This window comes from Oryzias melastigma, linkage group LG9 (assembly GCF_002922805.2).
Source record: "Oryzias melastigma strain HK-1 linkage group LG9, ASM292280v2, whole genome shotgun sequence".
NCBI lineage: Eukaryota > Metazoa > Chordata > Actinopteri > Beloniformes > Adrianichthyidae > Oryzias > Oryzias melastigma.
Window position 1 is genome coordinate 20929532 of NC_050520.1, and position 13031 is coordinate 20942562.

At 42.9% G+C, this 13031-nt stretch overlaps 2 long non-coding RNA genes across 2 annotated transcripts in view; one reads left to right on the forward strand and one right to left on the reverse strand.

The window, feature by feature from the left end:
- Positions 1 to 10562, reverse strand: part of LOC112148885 — a 33058-nt gene extending 22496 nt beyond the window's left edge. The window contains exon 1 of the long non-coding RNA XR_002919703.2: positions 9916 to 10562. This is a non-coding gene — a long non-coding RNA (uncharacterized LOC112148885). The remainder of the gene's footprint in view (positions 1 to 9915) is intronic.
- Positions 10563 to 10657: 95 nt separating this feature from the next.
- LOC112148886 overlaps positions 10658 to 13031 on the forward strand; it is a 6320-nt gene continuing 3946 nt past the window's right edge. Inside the window, exon 1 of the long non-coding RNA XR_002919704.2 lies at positions 10658 to 11537. This is a non-coding gene — a long non-coding RNA (uncharacterized LOC112148886). The remainder of the gene's footprint in view (positions 11538 to 13031) is intronic.

Here is a 13031-nt window from a genome sequence, read left to right on the forward strand (position 1 = left end):
ATTTATACTCTGTCAAGCTACCCACTGCAATGTTTTACACTTCTGGGAGTACCATGTGGTTATGTGGCAAACCAGGGTGCATGTATATATGTGTGTGTGTGTGTGTTTTGAGCCCTACGGCAGAGTTTAGGGTAACTATGCAACACCCCCCACACACACTTTCACTTGCTTCTCCCTCTGCGGCTTGTGTGGCTTGTCTCATCCCATCTCCCTCCTGCTCCTCTATCTTCCTTCTCTGCTGCGTTCCACTCCCACGTCTCCACCACCTTGCTTTTAGCCCCCACGTGTGTAAGGTGGGGGAGTTAGGAGGGGTGAGAGGGCACCACACTGTCACCAACCGGTGCCAGTAATCAAGCCTCCCTTTTTTAAAAGGAAAATTTGTGCTAAATGCAAGGAAAATTGTATGTTAGAAGATGGAATACCAAGAAAAAAATCTAATCTTTGAGCTGCACTGATATGAAACAAAGTGTAATTTGGAATTGGATCGTCACACATATATCTGGCGGAATGATGCTGTTGTAATTATGCCTTTCTCACAATGTGCCACTCCTCGCCCATTTCACCTGCGCATGACAAAAGAAAAGGCAAGGAACAAAAGCGTTTCCTTCATGAGAGGTGTGTCTTTTCTCCATCACAGCAGCTAACAGTGTTTCATTATCCAAAGTTGAGGTCTGTATTGCCACCCAGCTCCCCCATGCTGCCTGTCTCATTTCCTCTCAGTAACAATCCATTAGCCAACGCCAGGCTCAAACTCACAGCCATTTAATTATTCTCACTTCTCTGGCAGCAGGCCAGGGTGTACCACTCATCAGAGGAAACAGGGAAGCAGGGATGGGACACAGCTGATTTTGTGTGTAAACTACACAAAAAAAAAAAAAAAGAAAACACAACCAGCAGGCGGTACAAGGACACACAGCTCCTATAATTCCGATTATTCATTCACATCCGAGAAGGCGATACACGCACAGAAACACACGTGTATCCACAAAAATTTATACATCAACAACAAATTTAATGGGACCTGTAAAGTGTAACAAGAAACGGATACGTCGAATAAAATACTTTCCTAAACGGGTGAGGCACATATGTGTGTGTGTGAAGTGTGTGTTGATGCCAGAAAACTGGTTAAGATGTGCGGCATAAATCATTTTGAATAATATTCCACACGTTCTTCATGCTCAGGAGCACTTGAAGATGAAAGGGAATGCTAACGCTGTGTCTGTATCTCACTGTACAATGTGTTTGTGCGCTGATGGTGTGTGTGTGTGCACGTATTTATGTCACCTAACTGGGCACATTTATGATAATTAACAGATTGGAGAGGTCAACGGTGGTGTGTGTGTGGTGCCAGAAATGAATTAAAGACGAGAAGACAGAAAATGATGAGGCGAGCATGACGGATTTGCAATAAAATGGCATTATTGTCATTGACGTCCTTCCTCTGCCCCTTGCTGTGACTATTGGTAGAGGGGCTTTAAAGATAGTAAATATTTTCATCGATATCTAAATACTATTGTTGGCTAAAATGTAAATCTTACAAAAGCTCTTTATTTTAGAAAAAATACATATCTTCATTGTAAAAGTTGCAAAACTTTATTGTTTGTAAAATGATAAAATCCCCATGATGCTATAAAAATGGGGATCATAAGTTGTGATTCTTAATTTTTGTTAAGACAAAACTACAAATTATTACATGTGATGACCAAATCAATAAATATTGATAAGCACAAAACACTGGCTCTTACCAGTTTGCCTCTAATTAGCATGATTTCAGTCATGGCGTCTCATTAGCAGCGCGCATTAGCCTGTTTCGCTAATGCACGACAGTAATCAAAGGAATTAACGCATGCGAATGACGTTGTTACCATGCAAAGCTGGCCGCTGACAGTGACTGAAATCCTGATCTTGCCCGTGTACTTATGCCGCGTGAAATTTGTGCGAGCTAATGTGCATGCATAAACGTGTCTATGCCAGCGGACATTTTAGGTCTACCCTCCCCACTCTCACTACTGCCAAACGCCTTAAGATGGTGGCACCTTGAGGCAGAGAGAGACACTTGTGCAGAAAGCCAACCTCCTCCTCTTTTTCTCCCTTCTTCTACCTCAGGTCCTCATGACAACACAGGACAGACCACCCCCCTCACCCCCCACTTCCTAACCCCTAGTCTCCCTAATAAATATTTAACTCACCCCTCTCTAATAAGGATATTAGGCGAGAACACCCCAGCCCTAGCGTATATGCATGAGTCCTTTCTCATCAAATTTACATAAAAGGACCAGATGCTAATACGAGCATAGCATCCAGCCCTCACTAGCCTATATGCACTGGCACTGACTCCCTGGTCTGAGGGCCCATATAATTTAATTGCCGCACTGCATATATTTTCCAAACGATTCGCCGTATTCAAATTTGCGAGCGGGCCTCGATGCCAAACGCTCTACAAAGAGCAGAAAGGCGGGCAGATTCGAATTATGGTGGGGGCTAGTCAACAGTATTTTTGCATTTTTTATGTTTCTGAAGCTCCGCCTCCCATGCATAATTGAAGAGATTATGTAGAGTATGAGAAAGAAAAAAAAATCCCAACACCTCCGGAGCAAACGCTGAAGGCTTGCATTTTACAGAATCAGAGCTTGCTCATAAATTACCCGTTTTCCCTAAAAAAATAAATAACCTTTGATCGAATCTTGCTGACACTGTTGTGAGTTTAACAAAGACAAATCAAGGAGATTCTTTATAGAGAAACAATTATTATTGTAATTCCAAAAGATCTAGATTTTAAACAGAGCGGCGATGATAATAACATGGAACATGGCGACTAGTCTTTGTAATTAATAGGCAATGAATAATGCAACGCCGCAAAATATATTATTTACATCCTTTCATCTTGAAGGAGGCGGATCTCAGATGCAAGTTGGCACAATCAAAAGCCGACAGATATCCTGGCGAACTCAAAGGTATTTTTAGATATTTCAAGCAAAAATTGCAATCATGCTCCTTTTTGTAAAACACTCATTTTTCATCATGCAACCAGGAAGCTGAGACCAGTTATAGCTCTTTTATTATGTACCATTTTGTCAAATATACATTTTACATAATGGCCTTGATAGGAAAAGTGGTGATTCGACAAAACACACACACATACATAGGAATAATTTCAAATATTTGTTAGAACGATCTTCACGTCAAATAATATTAGTACATGTGCATCACAAAGATACTAAACACTCAATTACGGACACTGATGTAGTACTCATTAAAATAGCAGTGGTATTTTTTTTTAAGTTTCATGCAAAAAAAAAAAAAAAAAATCATTTGAATCCAAGAAGATCAAAATGATCATCTCATGCTTAAAATGAACAAATCTGTCATGTGTGGGTAGCATATATCTTGACGTTACAAACAATTGACTCAAGTATACAAATCAAACGGAGAGCTTAAAATAACATAAAAAAAAACTCAAGATAAACGGGTCGGCTTTGCATTTCGACACAGTAAGAGAAAGAGGAGGGCGATACAGTGTGGTAGAGCACAGCATGCCCGCTGCTCTGCAAAAGGAGCTCAAGTGGCCATGCATGATGTCATTAAAAAGGGCCAAGCCATGGCATTCCTTAGTGGATTATTGGCAAGTTATGGCTGGCTGGTTTGCTATGGAGGGAGGTCGATCAGTTCCTAACTAATGGGTAATGACACGATCACTAACAGCAGTTACACCTTCTAGGCCTGCGCCTGTGTCTGCATGTGTGCATCTGCGAACCATTATGACAATCCACACACAATGGCTCATATGTATGCTTACATATTCTGTACTGAATTGTCGGCTGGGTGACATTCAGGTTTCTACATAAACGCGCAACCAAACACAAAAACACTCGCCCTTATGGACGCCAGGAACCTGTCCTGCATTGGTGGGGACCGATGCTGCCATGCGCAAGGTGATCTCACCTACCGTTGCCGTGGCGACACCAACCAGAGGGAGCTGTGTGTGTATGTGTGTAATCACGATTGTGACAGACGCTTGCACTGAAACAAGAGAGGGAGAAATAGGAGGCGGGCCTGCAGGAATTCACATTGTGCCTGCCTTGTTTAATGTTGGCCTCATTCATTTATTACCCTTTACCGAGGGAAATACTGAAGTGGCCCATTCAGTTATCAAGGCAATAAACTTAGCATCGGCTATGTTGGTGGAATAGCAGGTCGCCGTATTATTAGACAAAAAGAAAAAAGGAAGGAGTGCATGTCACGCCGCATGCATCGGAAATGACTGGACTAAGATAAGCAGGAGACCATGGAGGGTTGTGAGCATGCAGGCCGATGCTTTGACAAGTACACAGCATACGGCACACACGCAGACACAAAGAACATCTAAGCTCCAACAACACTTGCAGACCAGTCCTCACATTTGTCTCTGTGGAAACAGACAAAATAAACTCCCCTTCCACCAGCTGGCATTGTTGAATTCTATTAGCGATGAAAAGCTAACTCAGACCATAGGGGTCATCTGCTCATCATTGGGTGATGGTGGCCTAGGTTTGCTCCACAGCCATGAATGCAGTGAATTCATTAGCCCTGGCTCACAGATGGTGTCTGGCTGCCTGTCTCAAGTTCAAGTTCATGTCCAGGAGATGCACATACAAAGAGTAAGGCATGGACCCGGCAAGACAGACAGTCGCTGTTGACTGAGACACAGCCATTGTTCCCCGTCATCAGCATGGTTGTGAAACTATCTGGTTATAATAGTTCCCAGAGTTATTCAACTACACAAAAAGCTTTACACATAACCGTGAGCACATGCAGACACAAGTATAGAAAAAGCATAAAAGGAAATCTCTGTTTTGTTGGATAGATGTTTCACTAAACACATAACGGGTTTTCGTATCAACATAGCAAACAGTCCAGATGGCATAAGTAGTACTGGTCACCTCAATTATGAAATAGCACAAATATGAGAACAATGCTCGGTCTTTGGCAACGAAAAGACAAAGCTATTAATGTGTGCGTACATGTGGTCACAAAGGACATGAAAATCTCAGACAGTCATATCAAAAATGCTGATTGCCCAGCTGATGAACAGGAGAACACCCTCAACGGTAGTCCTTGCTTGCTACACGATAAGTCATGTGACAACAATGGCTGCAGTCCAGTATCTATGTAAGGGATAAAAGAGGAGTGCAGGTCCCGGCTTCACCATATCTATCTGTTCACTAATTTGAATCTCAGAAATGTAAAAGGATAGGTATGTCCAAGTGCAAGAGAACTTTCATCATCAGATATCTAGCATATCCTTTCCCCTGTACTCAGGCTCACTTCTGAACAACCAGTTAGAGACAAATGACACAACATTTTCTTCAAACTTTTCCGGAGTCTTAAATTTAACATTTTTTTGCTGTTACTTATGACCACAGAATATGTTGTTTAAAAAAAGCATTGAATTATAAAGAAAAAAAATATGCACATCATAAACAGCCTGACAGTCGCTGCCATTCAAACTACAGAATGCCTGAAAGAAGACAGATCCAAGCTAGTATTATTATGGCTGTCTAGACATGTGATGCTGCTGTCTCCTGGTAACACAACTTAGCATTGCAAATCCCACAAAAGTGCCACATGCTCCTCGTTTATTGCCTGCTTTAATAATTTGAGAGCTGATTTATTTAAACAAACATGTCTCTTTTTAATAATTTTCTGAAATTACCAAACTTAAAACATAAAATAGTGCTTTTAATACCACGAAGGCTTTGTTGCACATGTATTAGAATAAGTATTTAGATAGTAAGAAGAGGTCACCTTTACAACCCTAGAAAACAATTTTAGGAGAAAATATAAATTTTGATAAAAACAATAAATGAATACATGTTTGATTCATGGCTGCTCAACCTAAAAAAACATAGTTCTCACATTTCTCTTTGGCCATGACCCAGCCTCATATTTGATCTCTGACAGAGGCCAGAAACAAGAGAAACCAGCTTTGTCTTGATGGTGTGAGAAAGCGTCTGATAAATCTTTGCAGCATAGTGCTGAATACAGGCACTGTGCATCTGAAGCTTTGTTGAAAATCATTTTTAAAAGTTTATTTTTCTAAAGCACAATAAGAAAAAAAGGAAGAAAACGTAACTTAACTAATAAGTCATGCTCGTTTGAGTCACGTGGTCTGCAGGAGGAACTATAAGTGTAACTAAAGTGAGTTATTGGAAAAATGTTTTTTTTAAATACTCATATTATCAATTTGTGATATTTTCCAAATAACACTTCTTGTAAAAGTACATAAATGTCTTTTTTTATTTTCACTGAATTGAATTTTTTATGGTCAAGTTCAAGCACAAACAGAGCAGGAGGTGTCATCTATTCAAATGCTCCTTTGTACAACGTCTGCTGCTAATAATTTACACAAGTGACGCTTGCGCGCTTCGCTGGGGCTGTGCTGGATTACAGGGCTGCACCACATCCCTTTCATATTCCTAAAGCCCTCATAGTTTTAAGATAATGACCCCGGGTCCTCATTATCAGCACAATCGGCCAGACATGAACGCATGCGGGAACCGTTACTGGCCCAAGTTTGGGGAGCGACGCGTCGGCAGGGGCTGGGAAACGTCGCCTCTTTCTTTGGGGATGCAGATGAGTCTGGTGCACTTGACGTCTTTTCATGACCCCTGTCGGCCCCCCCATCCCCCCACCCGGCCTCTCCAGGCCCTCACGGCGCTGTCTGTCACATTAGGCCTGGGCACGGCATTGCCACTTGCCCCACCGAGCGTGGGAATGGGATCGTCCAGTCGTTCACATCTCCTGCACTGCGGTTAACGGAATCAATTAAGCAGGTCCGACACCCCCCTTCCCCTCCTCCTCTCACACACACCCGACCTCTTTACGCACACACGCATCTCCCCAATCCCCCTCATCTACCCCCTCTGCCACCTCCCTCCTTCTCTCAACCCTCTGTCCCCACCTCTCCTTCTCCTTCTCTCCATTTTTTGTCAGTTCAGTATACGTCCTAATTATTGCTGTTTTGGACGTCGCTTCCTGGCCGGGAGGAGCAAGGGAGGCGCGCACGTGGGTTTTCCACAGGAGAGCCGGCATGTCAGCGTTCCACGCTCTATAAGTGGGGCCTCAAGTCCCATTAGGGACAAATACACCTTAAAATAACACGTGATGCTATAAAAACAGGAGCATGCAGACATGTTCAAAGCAAGATACAAATCATATTTACAAAATTACATTAATAAATCTTCTTGGGTCCAGAAAATCTTCCATGATGAGTCTGGAAGTAGTTTTTACTTTCGGTTATCTAGCTTTATGACGAGCAAAACACTCATACAGCTAGATAACCAAAGATAACAACCCACTTCCCAAATTTCTCTGTAATCCACATCCACGCATCCTGCAGGGTCTTCAAGTTTCCAGCTCAAAAAGAGGAAAAAACTTGCAGAAAAGTCATCAGTGTCTTCCTTCAGATGTGCATCATATCCATGCTGCTGGAGGGGCACCGTGCCAACTGTTTAACACTCTTTAGGTGGAAAAACTGGTTATATATTCCCGATGGTTAATGTCATATTCACTTGACATTAACCAGTATTACAGACTGGAAGAAAGTCGCGGTGAGGTGCAGTCATCCTTGCAGAGGGGCCTTCATTTGCAATGCAAATAACCCCAATCCCACAAAAGGCTCCTTTCGCTTCTATTAAGTCGTCGTGGCAGCAGCAATAGATATCCTCTGAGGCCGGCGGAGAAAAACACTAAAGAAGAGGGAAAATCCGTTTTCCTGAGGAAATTGCACATAAACGGGACAGGGGGAATTACGATGCAAAAGCTTCGGATTATAGAAAGATTTGGTTTGCTTTGGTCACAGAGTGTCAAGTTGTCCCTTTGCATCCACCACACTGGGCTAGGTAGCGAGGAGCCCGAAGAGCCGAAGGGTCCGCGCGGCGAGCTGCATGCGCCCTCTCCACGAGAGGAGAACGCAGGCCATCTCCGAAGGACAAGAGGGGCTGGTCAAAATATCAACCAACCCCGATGAGGTCAAAGGCCTCGGACCCCGACTGTATATGGTGATGTAATAATGAAGAAGGAGGGGGGCGAGGGGGGGACGCTCCATCCTAATGCGCGATCTCCATCCACAGATCGCGTTGGAAGAAGTCCGCCTTGCAGCGAGCAGCGCCTTCTCGCGCGCGGGGATGGAGATGGTAAAGCATGTGTTGTCTTTTTGCAGACTGGGACCGATTCAGATGCGTTTTCTTGGTGGATGCGACGTGAAACTGCCCCACACAAAAACAAATCAAAGCATCCCGGAGCTGCCGGAGCGCCAGCCAGCCTCCGCTGCCTCCAGACTGGCTCCTCAGATTGCCAATTGCGTGATCTCCGTTTGCTTATTGCTCGCTCGAGACGGACGCGTCAGGGTAAAAAATATAATGATAAAAATAAAAAATGGCTCATTTGTGCGTGGAAAAATCCTCAAAAAAGCATCTCGTGGGTTTGTTTCCTCCCCTTTTCGTCGCATCCGATGGAGAGTAACAATGGTTCTCAGGTAGGCAGGCGATGTCGCTGTGCGCAAAATAAAAGCCCCAGAAAGAAAGCGCTCCTCTGCGCGGATTTGAATCTCCTCACCTCTTTACGGGGACGCGAGGAGTTGGTGGAAAGCTCGGCTCAAACGGGCCAGAGTGAAGGAAAATATATATATATGTACTGGATCTTTGTAAGTGAGTCAACAATAACAAGCAGGGGGACATGTGATGGATCATGCGCAGGAGCGTGCAAGCTGCAGGTCATGGAGCGCCTTTAAAGTGCCTGGTGCACAACTTTGATTGTGTTCTGATCATAAAAGAATAAAAATGTCGGGGTTCATCTGATTTTTTTATTTTATTTTGTGTAGGTGTTTATTTAATGTAACGTAAGGAGGGTTACAGATAGAAATCCTGTGCGGATCTCCATCACCTGCTCTGTAAGGTGTGCAGATCGGCACCGGAGTTTATTCTCAGTGGAAGGAGGGGCAAGGCGGGACTATTTTAATGAGCAAACACACTTGCAGGCCCCGAGCATTTCTAGAAAGCCTGTCTTCATATGTGGCGACAATTTGAAGACATATTCATGCACCTTCTTAAGCAAACACGTTTAAATTCAGTTCCCAGGATACATTTATATATATATAAATAAAAAACAAAAAGTGATCGCCTCTTTGTCAGAATTCATGTCTAAGTCCCCCCCACGTTCAGCTGATGTAGATGATGATTGACAAGGCCAACCTTTCAGATCTGCATCACAATGCTCACCTGATTAGGATGAAAGAGGCTTCATCAAGGGCCTCCCACATACAGGCCATACTTTAAATAACACGTCATTTTTTTTTAAAGCAACACACACCTTGGATATCCTTCATCATTCTAAACATGCTTCAATCTATACGGTTGTCTGTTAAAACAAGTATCATCTTCAGTGGTTTTTCTGTTCTTATAAATCTGTGACAGTGATACTGGTTCTGCACAATGATCGCCTTGTTTTTGAAGGATTTGGGGAACTTTCACCGTTTACGCAGCGCACTTTAAAGAAGAAAAGCATAGTAAATGACTCATGTCTGCTTTGTGCGTCCAAGCTGAGTCTCCAAAATTTGGATCAGGGTTCTCAGTCTTTGCGCAAAGTTCAAGGCTGTGCTGTTTTATAACACTTTGTGAAGAACCCGTTTTAGAAATATGTTCATATTAAAAGAAACATTTAAAAAACGCTTTATGAACACATTCAACTTGTAAAAATAGAAGACGCTGATGAAAGCGTTCACTATGAAATTTAAAATAATAAGTAAAGAAATTTAAAAGACCTCATAAATGACAAATTATCCAAACTCTCTTATGCTAAAAACACCTTTCATCCATTTTTTTCTACTTTTACGCACGAGAACAGCTACACATCGTTAACAAAAAAAGTTGCACTTACATCTAAAGGGCGACTCAAACACCACCACGAGTGTGCAGAAAGCGTCCCAAGCAGCGGGAGAAAAAACAGCGAGGTCCGTGCTCATGGTGCTGCGGTGAATATATATAGGTTCCCCTTAAAAAATGTCCCAGTCGGGTTCGGTGTGGGGAGGACTTTAAAATTGCCGCTGCCACTCTGCGCGCCTGCATTAGGCGTGCTACAGCTGCTATGTGCAGAGCACGAGCATGTTCCACGCACATGACAGACAAGAGGGAGGGATGGGGGAGAGGGAGAGAGCCAACTTTCCCATGTCGTCTGCGAGCAGCAAATAGAAAAGTGCGCGCACAGTTGCGCTCAGAATATGCAAGTTTTTTTCTTCCTCTTCTTTTTCTGTTAATCGTGGGGTCGGACGAGGAAGGTGGGGGTGGTGATGATGAGGGGTGGGAGGAGTGGTGGTGGAGGGGTGTATAAAGTCCAACCTTTATATGTGACGAGAAGACGTGCTCTGAAATTCAAACAAGTTCCCTCGATTCTTTTGTTGCGCGCACGAACTGAGGCAGCATTGTTCGCGGTCTGGCGCGCGGACCTCTCCCTCTCCGCCGCTCCGACCAGCCTGCGACGCATGTGAACCTCGCAGTTGGGTGGTAATGAATTTGCTGCAGGCGCTTCACTAACACGCTTTGACAAACGGAACGCATTTACTGCTTTCCAGACAGAAGGGAAATAATTTTCCCGCATGCGATTCCCATAAAAGTTAAGTGCGAAATGAGGTCAAAGGAGAAAAAACACAACAAAAAGAAAAGATATAAATACTTCAAAAACTTTTCTTCACACACAACCTTGTGCAAAGTGTCCCACCTCAACCAGTTTTTAAATTGAAGAAGAAGGAGAAGGTGCGCGCGCGTGTATTTGTGTGCGCGCAAAAAGTTTAAATGAGGTGACCTACTTGTCAGTAGGCCGTGTACTCAGACAAATTCCTCTGGTGATAACATACTTTTCCTCACTTTTTCTTTATCATTATTATTATTGTTTTGAAGAAAAACTATTTATTTAAATAATTTGAAAGTATTCCTAAGTTTTTTGGAACACAAAAGCTTCAGAATCACTACCATTTTGGCTATAACTCAATATTTTTTTCTTACTATTCAAAAATCCTCAAAACGCAGCAAGCGCAAAGGGAGCGCCAGCCAGCCTCTCATTTACCTCTCCACCCCCTCCCTAACCTGCCCTTGTCTAATTGCTGGCGTATCCATTAGCATCTTCTGGATTCACGTTTTAGTTTAACAGCGAGGGCACGTTCAGTGACGTAGCCAAGAACATCAGCTACGTGCAGCCATATTTAAATACATCAAGGCAATTAGCGCATCAAAATATGCAAATCCTTCTTACTACATAGTCCTCCCGGCTGGAGTCGGAGTAATTCCCCCCCTGCTCGGTTCGTGGGTGTTTGATTGCCGTTTGGAGAACCAACATAGTCTTGTTTGTTCCTCCAAGAAGCTTTTTTTCTCTTAATGCGAACGGGACAGAACGGAGCGATGAGGAGAAGGGGAACCGCGGCTCCTGCGTGGAAGAGAAAAGCGCCCATGCGTAATGAGAGGAGCCGCTCCGCCATTCTTAATTCCCCGACGCCGTGGGCTCTTGGTGTGCGTATTATTTTTACATGTTGTTGCATATTCATCGGCTAGATTTGCATTACATTATTATGTATTTTTTACTGTTTCTTTGAAACCATGTTTCTATGATTTTTGTGATAGACTTAAAGCTGCGTCTTTGCGCGGACATTTAACCGTGTTTTTGCGTAAAAATGGATGGCTGTCACGCTGATGGAGCAAACGCGACTTCATAGTGCAGAGTTTAGATTGTCTGCTATACGAGTAGAATAAAATAGATTGAATGGAGCATGCATGAACAAAGAGCTATTTGGTAAACAAAAGAGGAGAATCAGTGGGAACCCCGCAGAGGTGATGCTTAGAGACACAAATGACAGTCTGGAAAAATAAAATAAAAGCTCAGTCAGCCCCCCCAAAAATCCTGACTAAAATGATCGTGCTCATTTTACTCTTAAAAAATGCAGTGACGCAGCCTTGGCATTTCAGCTGCAGCCTCTCTCGCTGTCTCCTCATTGTCCGTGAACGCGCATAGAGGAGCAGGAGCGCGCTATTGTAAGTCCACGCTTGGAGAAATGTATCCAAAAATAGACGTCTTTCAACGAATAAAAAGTTTAGTTGGTTTATCATTAATACTTTTTTAACTATTAAAATAAATGTATATCATAAACGCACCAACTTACCTTCATTTAACATGTCAAACTGCGCCGCAGCAATAGTCGCTCTGTGGTGACACGGATCATGTAACTTGTAAAGAGGTTGTTTTTTTTTCTTTCTTTTGTAGGAGCTTAAACTTTCCTTCTTCTAGCCAAAGCAGGTGCAGTCCCTGAAGGCTACTCCCCTCGTCATTGAGGCTTGCTCTAAAATGCGCATGGCTCAACACCACTGGTCAGACTGACTCACCTAAACACAGTCAAAGCCACGAGAATCCGCCACCCCACCAATGCTAGACTCCCCACTCTCAAAAGTGTCAGAAAATGTTTTTTTTTCCTTGTCGTGTTTCTGAATCTCAGAGTGCTCATATAGGTCGCGCGCCATGGGAGTTTTAATGGTCCTCCCATCATGCTCTGTTATCAGGCTGTCATTAGGGCCTAAACCCTGCCAACCTATAATCAGTCAGAAATAATCAAAGCTTCAGCATCAAAATGTATTTAAAGGCTCCTTAAAAAAACATTTTCAGAGCTGCTGTCTTTAAAATTGTTTTATATGTTCAGCAATCCATAGAGTCAAAGGGGGGCTTAATTTGAATAATTTAACACGTATCTGACCCTTAATTTTAAAATTAATAACATATTTCCATCAATGAAGTATTCAAAAAGCAGTTTTAATTATTTTGGGGCGCACATGTGTGTATTTTGGGGGTTTTAACCAAAAAATGGCAATCAACAATATTAATAAATTTGATCTTAGATGCGTAAAATATTTAAAATGATTGGATTTTACTTTACAATGTGAAGAAAAGAGGGGTTTCATCAGAATATTTGATGAGACAAATACGAAGGGAGTACAAGTGATGATACCCTATGGTGA